The sequence below is a fragment of the Musca domestica genome, unplaced genomic scaffold (genome assembly GCF_030504385.1).
Source record: "Musca domestica strain aabys unplaced genomic scaffold, Musca_domestica.polishedcontigs.V.1.1 16, whole genome shotgun sequence".
NCBI lineage: Eukaryota > Metazoa > Arthropoda > Insecta > Diptera > Muscidae > Musca > Musca domestica.
The window spans coordinates 4179275-4192708 of record NW_026712219.1 but is presented as its reverse complement, the minus strand read 5'-3'; the positions used below and the strand labels follow the sequence as shown (position 1 = coordinate 4192708).

The following is a 13434-nucleotide window of genomic DNA, read 5'->3' as shown; positions in this document are numbered from 1 at the left end:
GTTTGAGAACAAGACATATATATGTATGTTTGCAGATATATGAGAATACATTCTTGGGCGTTCAATGCATAACAAATTAAGTAATCATGGTGCTAATTAGAAATTATTGATCTCTAAATATTTAGTTAAAGAATTAACAATAATATTCGATAATCTAAAATTGTAATTTGTTTATAATTTATGCGATTAACAGGGTAAAATTATAATTTTCTCAAAATATAAGGAATGTGATTTCAGACAATTTGATTTAAAAATTTGAAATAATACCCAATATCCCAGATCGCCATAAATCAGTTGTTATTTCCAGTTCTTATGTGAAGAAAATTCAAAAGTCGGACAGGCCCGACTTTATGATGTCCTACACCCCTACTGAGCTTCACATAACAAATAAAAGTTTACATGGGGACTTTGTGAGAATTAAATCATACCAACTTTGATTGAAATAGTTATAATATAAGGTCCAAAGGAACTAATATATGGAGGAATATGTTTCTCTTAATCGATTTCTACTTAATTTGTGAAGGCATTCGTGTCTGAACCGATATTCATCAAAATTCATGCCAATTAGGCAGAATAAACGTAAAATCGGAAGAAAGTATATATGGGAGCTATATCCAAATCTGAATCGATATCTTTAAAATTTAACAAAGGTATTTCGATACTTTATCTGATAGCCGGCCCCAAATATCGTTGTTGCAGTGAGCATTTTACAAATGTGAGGAACTTAAATAAAAAATCTGATAAAACAGATACAGGGCGAGATAAAAAAAAAACTGCAACAAAGTCATACCCCATAATTTTTTACATTTTAATACCCTCTACCATAGCTTGGAGGGTATATTAAGTTTGTCATTCCATTTGTAACATCTCGAAATATACTTTTTAGACCCCACAAAGTATAAACATGCGACTTGTGTGCGGTGGAACGCCGTCTTGTTGAAACCAGAACTGCCTCACATGCTTTCGACGAATAATTGGCATCACAAAATTGCTCATCATGTCGCGATAACGCTCCTTATTGATGGTAACAGAATGGCCATTTTCATTTTGGAAGAAAAACGGCCCAATGACCGTTTTCGCACGAATGCCGCACCAAACTGTGACTTTTTCGTTATGAAGAGGCACTTCTTGAATCTCCTGAGGATTTTCAGTAGCGTAAAAACGGCAATTTTGCTTATTTACGGTCCCTTAGAAGGCGCACTTCTCACATTTTTTAATGTTTTAAAGCACGTTGAGTTTTCACAATTGACTTCTTCTGTTGAATGTAATTTCACCTATTTCTGAGCGCTCGCGTGGCGTATATTGGTTCATGGTAAAAATCTGCTTGGACTGACGCTTCAAACGCGTTATGTCATTAAGCGATGTGACATCTCTGTCACAAGTTATGGCGTTGCAAGATGGGTCCGTCGAATATGGGCAACCCTGTATATTCTTGACCAGCATAAAATACTATGTCGATCTAACACTGTCCGTCCCTCTGTCCGTCTATCCGTCTGTCCGTCTGTGGAAATTACTCTAGCTTCCGAACGAAATGAAGTAAGTTGATAAAATTTACTCAAATATGTATTATGTCTGCAGGACTTTTGGTATTGAAAACGGGCCAAGTAGGTCAACATCTTGGTATTGTCCCCATATAACGGTATCTCCCGATATGCGGCATTTTGATGATTTTAGCGACATTATTTACCGGTATTGTTTCAAAATTGGTATTTAAAGTTTATAATGGATATTACAGCCTGTGACAGAAAATTGTCCGTGCAGGTCCACGTCTTCGTATAGCCCCCATATAACGGTACCCCCGATATACGGTATTTTGATGATTTTAGCGACATTATGTACCGGAATTATTTCAAATTTTGTATTTGAAGTTCATAATGGATACTACAGCCTATGCCAGAAAATTGTATGTGCACGCTAATGAAAAAGTTGCGTATGCAGGTCCACGTCTTCGTATAGACCCTAATATACGGCTAGATTCGGTATTTTTAAGATTTTAACAGAATTTTTAAAGGATTTTAATTTTTTGAAAAATGCCAAATTTGTACCAAATGGTGGAGGGTATTTAAAGTTCGACCCGGCCGAACTTACAGCTTTTTTACTTGTTTTTTTTTTCTAAATTTTGTTGAATAAAACCAAAAAATGTCGGAAATAGCATCAAATTTTTAGAATAAGTTTAGATTTGTTAGATTTGGTCACCTCAAGCACGAGTTATGGTCTTAAAACGGCCAATAAAACCTTCACACGCAGTCCGAATGTTGCTCTCCGGTATTTTGGCCCATTCCCGGCGAAGCGCTTGCCCGAGATGATCGACACTTTGGTATTTTTTAGTGCCAACCTTGATTTCCAAAATACTTCAGACACAACAGTCCAACGGATTGGTATCCGGAGATTTTGGTGGACATTGTGCGCTGGAAATGAAGCGAGGAACCTCATTTTGTTACCATTCTTTGGTGGTGCGTGCTGAGTGCAATGGTGCTGAGTCCTGAGTTGGAATGTCCAAGGTCTGCGGCCAAAATGTTTGCGTGACCTAGGCTTTAATACACAATCCAGATTTTTTTCGCGATAATATTCGGCATTTATTCTTATGCCAAGGTCGATTAATACGAGCGGAGAGAGAACATTGGATGTTATGGCGGCCCACACCATCACCATGGTCAGCGCCTGAATTCTGGTGGCCAACCGAAGGTGCGCATTTTCAGCTGACCTCTTTAGCACGTATACACGATAATTTTGCTTTTTTACAAACTGGTGGACAACGAATGTTTTCTCATCGGAGAAAACCACATTCGGCTGTTCACCACTTTCGGCCAAGCGAAGCAACTCTTTAGCTCTTTTGAGTCTATTTTCTTTCTGCTGAGGTGTAAGTTCTTGCACATTTTAGAATTTCAATGGCTTTTCCCCGAGCTCATTTTACAATATTTACCGAATGGAATATTGTGATATGTTCAGCTCATGAGCCATTTTTCGGCCACTGCGACACCGGTTTCGATTAAGTCACTTCTTTTCCTTTCGAACCATTTCTGCTGATGTTGCTGTTTTTTCTCCATCCCCTTCCTTGACATCAAGCTACGCTACGAGTATCACATTTAAATGCTGGAGTGCTCTAACGATATCTACTTGTGGTTTTCCAGCCAAATATAAAGAAATCACGCTATCACGCTTGAATTCTATTACGAATAACTTTTTTTCTGGAAACTTCTAACCAAAAGGCTTTTATACGCTTGTAAACAATATAATGAGCTATCACTGGAATAATTTTAACAGCTGTCGGACAAGTGGCTTAGAAATGACAGCAGTCTGAAGTTGGTTCCAGTTTTTTCATCTCACACTGTATATCGCTACCGATTTTCATCAATACACTTTTTTCTGGTCTGAAATCGTACGAAGATATATATGGAGCTATATCTGAATTTCGAGCGATTATCCCCGATTTGACCGATTATCACAGACGGACGGATATTCATAAATCAACTCAATCAAATGTGATTCTATGCAGACCATCAAAAGGAACTGTGGTTCAATCTCGTTTCCTTTTGTCTGTTACAAACAAATGCACAAAGACATAATACCCTGACCACCTTGTGGTGTAGTGTATAAAAACTGAAATAAATAATCCCAATACAAATCAAAGTACACACAAACATTTGGGCGCCATTGTGCTACCTTAGTTTTACCCAAAAACCTTTAGTTTTCATATATTGCCTTAACTCATATTTCAATTTCAAAAAATCTTCGAAAAGAATCTTTCAAAGAAGCTACAATGCTCTTATACAAAAATATTATTTTTAAGATTGTTGACCAACAAACTGGAGCACATCAATCAATTTCATAAACCGAAAAACGAAAAAGAAACACCCACCAAAATCAGAAAAGATTCGTAAAGCTTTCTTCTTTCTCTGTGAATTGATACAGAAAATAAAAATGAAAACACAAAATCAAAACAAATTCCAAAATAGCAAGAACCAGAAAAACAACAACAACTGACACAATGAAAAATTCCGAAAAAATCAGCAAAAACCGGATTTGTCTTTTTTTTTTTTTGTAGAAGAAAGAAGAAACCAAAATAAAGTAAATATGTTGGATTGTATCAAACTGAGATACTTGTATGACGTATACTTTTAATATAGGGTCAGTTGGTGTATGGCGACTCAAAGGGTTATGAAAATTGAATTTAAATTTGTATTTGGTAAATTGCAATAAATATAAAATAAAACATTTAACAATGTTAACAGATTCACACTATTCAAAATTCCTGCCCTCCCAATTTGATAAGTGGTAGAGAATTTAATATGTAAGCCATGAATTCCCGGCGAAGCAAAGCGAAAAGTGCTTACGGAGAATCCTAATGCAGCTTGCCTGGAAAAATTAATAGGTTTAATTGGAATGCCATTCTTATATGGGTGCTAATTCATGACCTATTTCAAAAATTTGATTGATTTGAATGTGACAAAAATTTAATAATTCAATCCATACTTCATTATGTGGAAGTAACTCCCATTGACGGATTTATATTGATATTTTTTGCCTAAATCAAGTAAAAAAACATTAACTCGGGCGGGTCGAGGAGAGAAAACATTTTTAAATAAAAGCATCTGAATTCAAGCGTTTTCCACTTTAAACTTCAGATCGTTTGGATAATGCAGTTAAACTTACCAAAAAACCATAAACTAAGTGAGGCCGTTATATGGGGTCATACCGAAATGGGTGCCTATTTAGGAATCTTTATATTACAATTGTTATCTATTGCGAGTCGTAAATGCCAAATTTTTAAAAAAATCGTGGGTAAATGTGACTAGGAATATCAAACTACCGAATATCGGTGGGCGCTATAAGGAAGCATGGACCTAGATATTCATTGTTCTTTCACCGGAGTTAGAACCCATTACGATCTACAAATACTAATTTCTAGACAAAACAAGTAAGCAAAGGCTTTAGTCGTACGGGGCCGACCATGTGATACCCTACGACACTACAATATGTTAGAAGCCCTCTCATGTCCAAATTTTGGAAGATTTCGCTTTTGAAATTATGTCACGGAGCACTACCCAGATATTACTCTTAGCATTTTGACCAGGGACATTTGCCCAATATTTACGCACTCCGTCGTGCTGTTAGTTGTTGCGGTCCATTTTACGTCTTAATATAATCCAATGGTTATCCAAATTCCAGTACTCTTCCCTGTGCGTAGCTATCTTCTCAGGCGTGTCGATTGGCCTCAATTGTGTGATCAGGAAATTTTTTCTGTTTTTGGATCATTTGAACGATCATCTCTCATCATTGCGATCATCTCCAAAAGCAAGACGCCCCTCTGTATCTCCAAATTCAGACTCATCTATATGATTTGCGATATTTTGGCAATATTCGTCAACGAAATCAGCATAAAAAAGCAAGAAATTCGCCTTTTTTGGATATCGCCTGTAAGTTATTTTCAGCATTTCGGTAGAATTTAAACTTTTGTTTTTTTTTTCACACAAAAGTAGTGGTCCATTCTACCCGCTGTCCTAAACTCTAACTTCATGCGAGATTTCGTGACCTTTGGTTTCTATTTGTGACCTTTATAACGGCTGCAAAATCAGGAAAACTTTTAGTTGTTGGTTCATTTAAACCCTAAATACATTGCGGACATCTTTGAAAACAATATCCCTAGCCATTCTGAGCCTAAAACTATCCTAATGACAATTTTTGTGAGGATCGGCCGATAATTGCAATCTGTATATAATAACCCCAACCTGTGTTGTAAGGTGAAAAAATATTACAAAATATACACTTCAATATTATAAGTCAAATTAAAAAAATCGCATGCGATAAAAAATATGAAAAAAATAAAAAAATGTCACAAAATACTACAAAATCTATATAAACACCATTATTGTCATCGATTTTTTTTATATTTTATTCTTTTATGCCAAGAGGGCATTCTGAATTGGCAAAATTTGTCCAAATCGGTCCAGCCGTTTTTGAGATATAAGCATATCTGTATATACACATTATATATATTTCGCTATATATATCCGGTATATTTACTATCGGCATCAACGAAACGGTCAGGATTGACCTGTTCGTCTATTTGCAATTTCGCCGGGATTAAAAGTATTCGCGGTTTAATTTTTGACTTTGACTATTATTAACACAAATGCTGTGGCCTAATTCACCCACTAAATATTACCCGATGACCATCAAAATTGGAGGGCTTCTACCCAGCCCTAAGCTCTAGCCCCACGCTAACTTCCGATTTGATTGTTCTATAATTGCGACCTGTAGAGCAACTGCAAAATCAATTTTTTCAGTTTTTGGTCCATTTCAACCCCTAAATATTATGCGATCATCTCCAAAAGAAATAGGATACTATTCTGACCCTAGCCCCACCTCCATTCTAAATTTCGATCGGGCCATAAATTGAAGATCGGGCCATAATTGCGACCTGTAGAGTGATTACAAATTAACATGGACAGACGGACAGACGGACGGACGCACATACATAGCTAGATCGACTCAGCTCGGCGAGCTAGGAAGATCCATATATACTTTCCTATGTGGGAAACCAATATTTCGAGGTGTTACATAATTTTTGGCCCAATCAAACTTATAATACCCCCAACACATGTGTTGTAGGGTATAAAAATGTGGCAAAAATCATCCAACAAACTACTGAAGATCGGGAGGTATCGTTATATAGCCGGAGCTAGAACCCATTACGGCCCACAAATACTAATTTCTAGACAAATCCGTGAAAAAATGTGGCAAAAATCATCCAACAAACTACCGAATATCGGGAGCTATCGTTATATGGGGGCTATACTAAAATACGGACCTATACATACAATGTTCCGCCGCCAGAGCTAGAACCCATTATGACCTACAAATGCCAATTTTTAGACAAATCCGTGGAAAAATGTGGCGAAAATTATCAAAACAACGAATATCGGGAGGAACCGTCATATATCAGAAATACATCGTATCAAAATATCAAGTAATTTATAAATCTTTAAACTTACTTCATGCGTCAACTAGAAAAAGGACGATCTCCGAAATCCGTTAAATAGGTAATACTATGACTTTTTTTTGTAACATTATTACAAATATTTTTTTTTTTTGATATTTAATGGAAATAGAGCTTTCTTTGGTGAGTTACAGTGCCTTTGACGTCAACCATTTGAAGTTCGCAATGGGTACTACATCCAACAATAAGATGTCTTCGTATAGCCCTTATATACCGGTTCCTCCAAATATTCACTGGTTCCATGGTTGTAGGGCGTTACGCACCGGAATTGTTTCAAATATCGTATTTGAAGTTCCAAATGTGTACTACAGCTAATGACAGAAAATTGCGAATGCAGGTCCACGTCTTCATGGAGACCCATATAACGAAACCTCCCCACATTCGATATTTTCATGATTTTAGCAATATTTTTAAACGGATTATGTTTTTTTTTAAATTTGCAAATTTCGTGGAGGATATTCAAAGCTCAAAACTGCAGAACTTACTGTTTTTTTTCACTTGCTTTTTTAACATGGAATGAAAATGTTTTCCATACCTGCTATAGCTTTCAAAATATCCACCTAAATTGTGTCAGAAGTAATAATTAAATAGATTAGAGATGCCTACCTTGAAATGCTTAATTGCGCATGATACAGACCATATATCCCAATTAATGAGCTTAGCGCCGATTTTTTGATTCGAAACTATTGAAGAAAACACAATACCCGTGCGGGGTATGACTATACAGGGTGAGATGGAAACAACTGCAACCAAATTCAGACTGCTGTCATTTCTAAGCCACTCGTTCGGAAGCTGTTAAAATTATTTAAATGACAGCTCATTTTACTGTTTACAAGCGTACAAAAGCTTTTTGGTGAGATTTTTTCCAGAAAAAGTTATTCGTGATGGAAATTCGTGATGGAATGTAATTTCTTCATATTTGGCTGGAAAACCACATGTGGCTATCATTAGCGCACTCCAGCATTTAAATGTGAATAAATTTTTGTGTCTCGAACCATCGCTCGTTACCGTGATACTGGCATCGTAGCCCGACGTCAAGAAAGTAGACGGAAGAAAGCAGCAACATCAGCAGAAATGAAAAGAAAAGTAAAGAAGCGACTTGATCGGAATCCGCGACGCAGTGGCGGAAAAATGGCTCGTGTGCTGAACATATCGCAATAATCCATTCGACAAATATTGAGAAATGAGCTCGGGGTAAATCCATTGAAATTGCAAAAAGTGCAAGAACCTACACCAAAACAGAAAGAAAATAGACCCAAAAAAGTTAAAGAGTTGCTTCGCTTGGCCGAAAGCGGTGAACTGCCGAATTTGGTTTTCTTCGAGGAGAAAACAATCGTTGTCCAGCAGTTTGTAAACAAAACAAGTAAAAAAGCTGAAAGTTCGGCCGGGCCATTTGGAACGAATATGGCAATTCTCAAAAACAATAAATGCCGTTAAAATTCTGTAAAATCTTAAAAATACCGAATGTAGCTATTATATTAGGGTCTATACGATGGCATGAACCTGCGTAGGTAACATTATTATAAGCCATTACAATATTCAAATGCGAAACTTAAAAAAAAATCGATAAAATCAAAATACCGAATATCGGAAGGTACCGTTATATGGGGGCTATACGAAGACGTGGACCTGCATAGACAATTTTCTGTCGTAGGCTATAGTATCCATCACGAACTTTAAATACCAAATTTGAAACAATTCCGGTGAATAAATTCGCTAAAATCATCAAAATACCGAATATCAGGAGGTACCTTTATATGGGACCTATGCCAAAACTTGGACCTACATGTCCCATTTTCAATACCAAAATTCCTGTAGACTAACATGCAGTTGAGCAAAATTTTATCAATCTACTTCAATTCGTTTCCACAGATGGACAGACGGATGGACGGACGGACATAGCTAAACCGATATAGAATTTTATGCTTATCAGGAATCTATGCACTTTGTGTATTTCGAGGTGTTACAAACGGAATGACAAACTAATATACCCTCCATAATATGGTGTTGGGTATAAAAATTATCGTGTTTACTTGCTAAAGAGGTCAGCTGAAAATGTGCACCTTCGATTGGCCACCAGAACAAAATTGCCGGCCATGGTTATGGTGTGGGCCGCCATAATATTCTGGAGGGTGTATTAAAGCCTTTGCCACGCAAACGTTTTGTCCGAAGACCTTGGACATTCCAACAGGACTCAGCACCATCGCACTCAGCACGCGACACCCAAGAATGGTTACAAAATGAGGTTCCTCGCTTCATTTCCAGCGCACAATGGCCACCAAAATTTCCGTATACCAATCCGTTGGACTATTGTGTCTGGAGAATTTTGGAATGGAAGGTTGGCACTAAAAAATACCAAAGTGTCGATCACCTCAAGCAAGCGCTTCGCCGGGAATGGGCTAAAATACCGAAGAGCAACATTCGGGCAGCGTGTGACGGTTTGAAGGTCATAATTCGTGCCAAAGGTGACCAATTCCAAAAAAAATTAAACTTGCAGTTTTTTATCTCACCCTGTATGTATTATATATGGGGAAAAAGAAACCAACACGAAACTATTAAAGAAAACACAATACCCTTGCGGGGTATGACTATATATATGATTCGATGAAGATCGACATAAGTAACTGCGGGTGTATCTTGTTTCCCTAAACCAATGGGTGGTGCAGGATATAAAAATGTTTTAAGTTTGGTCGGGCCAAACTCTTAATACCCTCCATAATTCGCACCATATTTCTAGTCTTATGTTTTCGAATCAGGCATAACATATCTCACACACTTTTCGATGTTATATCAAATGAAGTTCCGTTTTCATAATCTTTTTCATATTCCAAGCAAAAAATGATCTTCTCATGCCACCAAATATGTTCTCATGAAGGAATGACTCAAAATTCTAAGAAATATCTACACAATGTCATTCCGTTTGCATAAATTATGTATCAATTATGAACAAAAAAAAAATAAAAAATAAAACTTGATGTTGAATAATTACTTGATCGAGATGAAAAATGTAATCCTTAGTATTGGTTGTTGCTCCACGATCGCCTTGAAGGGCAGAGAGTAATCCAAATAGTTGATGCTTTAACTTTTTGCTCCAATGGTTTTGTTGCTATTTGTATCTACTTCTTTTATCAATTCCTATCCAAATTTCTTGTCAGATTTTTTGTTTTAATTTTTTTATATTTAAATGATAAACGAAAAAACGATAGAATTTCTGATGAGATATTTTCTGACTGCGGCTGTTTTACACATACACTGATGTTTTTTGTTTGCTACTGCTACTGCTGTTGTTTTTGTTTATTTTTATTTGCTTTTTATCTTGCTGCTTTTTTTGTTGCTGTTGTTGTGTTTATTATTTTACGCCGCCGTTCATTGAATTGTTTGTTTATTTTAGTTGGGATAAATTTAGTTTTTTTATTTAATTTATTTTTTTCGTATTTGAATTTTCAATTCAGGTTTTTGCTTTGAATTGATGATTGAATATAAAAATTATTTGATTTTTATGTATGTTGTTGCTTTGTTTTTTTTTTTCTTTCGATTTTTTTTTTTTGTTTTGGTTTACAAACAAAAACTCAACTAACAATCAATCGACGTAACCACCAACGTAACGTACCGTGCGCGTTCAATGCAAATAAGCGAATGATTTTTTAAAGATCTTTAAGACACACCAACAGCAACAGCAGCAAAACAAAAACAACAACAGTGGCCGCACACTTGTACACACATCCAGAGACCGAACAATGAGTTAACCAACAACCAATGAACCTTTTTGCTAAGTACTTGTCGTTTAGAGTTGCCATGGCCTAAACATATCAGAGTTTTTAGGGGGATAATTGACGTTGAATAACATGAAATGGGTCTTATATTCAGGACGGCATATTGATGCTGCAAAGCATTGATGGTCTCTCATAAATTCGGAAGTATATTGCATAATTTTCCCACGTATCATACATATGTCGAAAAATTCGTAAACATAGACAAAAAACAAGATCAAGTAAAAAAAGCTGTAATTTCGGCCGGTCCGAATGTACCACTATTTGGTACAAATTTGACCATTTTCAAAAAAATTAAATCCGTTAAAAATTCTGTTAAAATCTGAAAAATGCCGAATGTAGCCGTATATTAAGGTCTATACGACCTCAAACTATTAAAATATTCAAATGCGAAACTTGAAAGAAATCTGTTTATAATGTAGCTAAAATCATCAAAATACCTTATATAGTGAGGTACCATGGGGGTTATAAAACGTAGACCTGTACAGACAATTTTTTTGGCATAGGCTGTAGTATCCATTACGAACTTCAAATACTAAAATTGAAACAATTCCGGTAAATAATGTCGGCAAAATCATCAAAATACCGAATATCGGGGGGTACCGTTATATGGGGGTTATACGATATAGCCCATCTTCGAACTTGACCTGCCTGCAGACAAAATACAGATCTGTGCAAAATTTTAGCTTCCTATCTTAATTCGTTTTGACTGTAGCGTGATTACAACAGACGGACGGACAGACGGACGGCCGACTAAATCGTCTTGGAATTTAACGCTGATCAAGAACACGTATGCCATTAGCCATTACCATATTCAAATTCTGAACTTGAAATAAACGGTGAATAATGTAGCTAAAATCATCAAAATATCGTAAATAGGGAGGTACCGTTATATCGGAGCTGTGCGAAGACCTGGCACAGCATAGACAATTTTCTGTCGCAGGCTATAGCATCCATTACTAACGTCAAATACGATATCTTAAACAATTTCGGTGGGTATTGTACCTAAACTCGTCAAAATACCGAATATAGGGAGCTACTGATATATGGGGCCTTTACGAAGACCTGCACCTGCATAGGCAAATTTCTGTCACAGACTGTAGTTCCCATTACGTCATTATTCAGGTGAATAATGACGCTAAAATCATCAAAATACCGAATTTTGGGATGTACCGTTATATGGGGGCTATACGAAGACGTGGACCTGCACAGACAATTTTCTGTCATAGGCTGTAGTATCCATTACGAATCTCAAATACCAAATTTAAAACAATTCCGGTGAGTAATGTCGCAAAAATCATCACAATACCGAATATCGGGAGGCACCGTTATATGGGGGCTATACGAAGACGTGGACCTGCCCAGATAATTTTCTGTCATACGGTGTAGTATTCATTACGAAATTCAAATACCAAATTTTAGATAGTTCCGGTAAATAATATCGCTGAAATCATCAAAATACCGGGGGGTACCGTTATATGGGGGTTATACGATATAGTGGACCGATATAGCCAATCTTCGAACTTGACCTGCCTGCAGACAAAAGACAGATCTGTACAAAATTTTAGCTTCCTATCTTAATTCGTTTCGACTGTAGCGTGATTACAACAGACGGACGGCCGACTAAATCGTCTTGGAATTTTACGCTGATCAAGAACATGTATACTTTGTTGGGTCTAATATTAATATTTCGATGAGTTACTATTGGAATGACGAACTTAATATACCCTCCATGCTATGTATGGTGGAGGGTATAAAAAAGAAACCAGTAAGGAAAGGTCAAAAGTCGGGCGTGGACGACTATATGATACTCTACACCACTATACCTATTCAGTAGAGGTCTAGTACCAAAAAAGTTTATATTGGGAATTTATGTGAATTAAATAATATCACATATGAACCAAATAACTTTGCTGTGTAGTGCATAATATGACTTCGATAAGAAATATGTTACAAAATATTTATGGGAGCAATACAGATACCGAACCGAGTTTCACCAAATGGTTGAATATGGATGAAACGTATACATGGGAGTTTTTGAAAATTTTCTAATTTGTTTCAAACGGTGAGGGTATTCAAAGTTCGGCCTGGCTTAACTTACTACTATTTTACTTGTTTGATTTAAAAATTTAAACTGCAAATATATATTTTTTTATTAAACAATAGTTGCCTCGTATGAAAATGAATGATCTACACCAAATTAATAAACTCCGAATCAAAAATCGATCACAAATCGTAGTTTTTGTTTTTTTACAACTTGCAAATAAAGACTAAAATTTTTCGTCGAGGTGAAATTTTAGCACGTATTGTATGAAGTGGTGGTATTTATGGGTTATTTAAAAATATTTATATATTTTAAATTACAATAAATAAAAAAACATATTTTTTTCATTTAAACAAAACAGGTACTTTTATTCAATAAGATAGAAAAGAGAATTTGAACAAAATATTAAGAGATATTTACCACCTCGTTAGTTTAAGTTTTAAGATTTATTTCTCTGTGGATCTTACATCTGTCTTTGGTATTCTAAGTTTTAAAATGTATAATTTGATTCATTATACAGATTTACCTTTATGGTGAAGAGGCATTATTTTAAGAAATAAAAAAAACTGTGCTAACTAACTGTGGACAATATAACATCATATAAGCATTAAATTCTTAAA

General features: G+C 35.9%; 1 protein-coding gene across 1 annotated transcript in view; it reads right to left on the bottom strand.

Moving 5' to 3' along the window:
• The window catches only part of LOC101897210 (PDZ and LIM domain protein Zasp), a 368113-nt gene extending 357516 nt beyond the window's left edge, over positions 1-10597 (bottom strand). Inside the window, exon 1 of the mRNA XM_020034594.2 lies at positions 9990-10597. The gene's annotated coding sequence lies outside the window, so the exon portion shown is untranslated. The remainder of the gene's footprint in view (positions 1-9989) is intronic.
• Positions 10598-13434: the final 2837 nt, after the last annotated feature.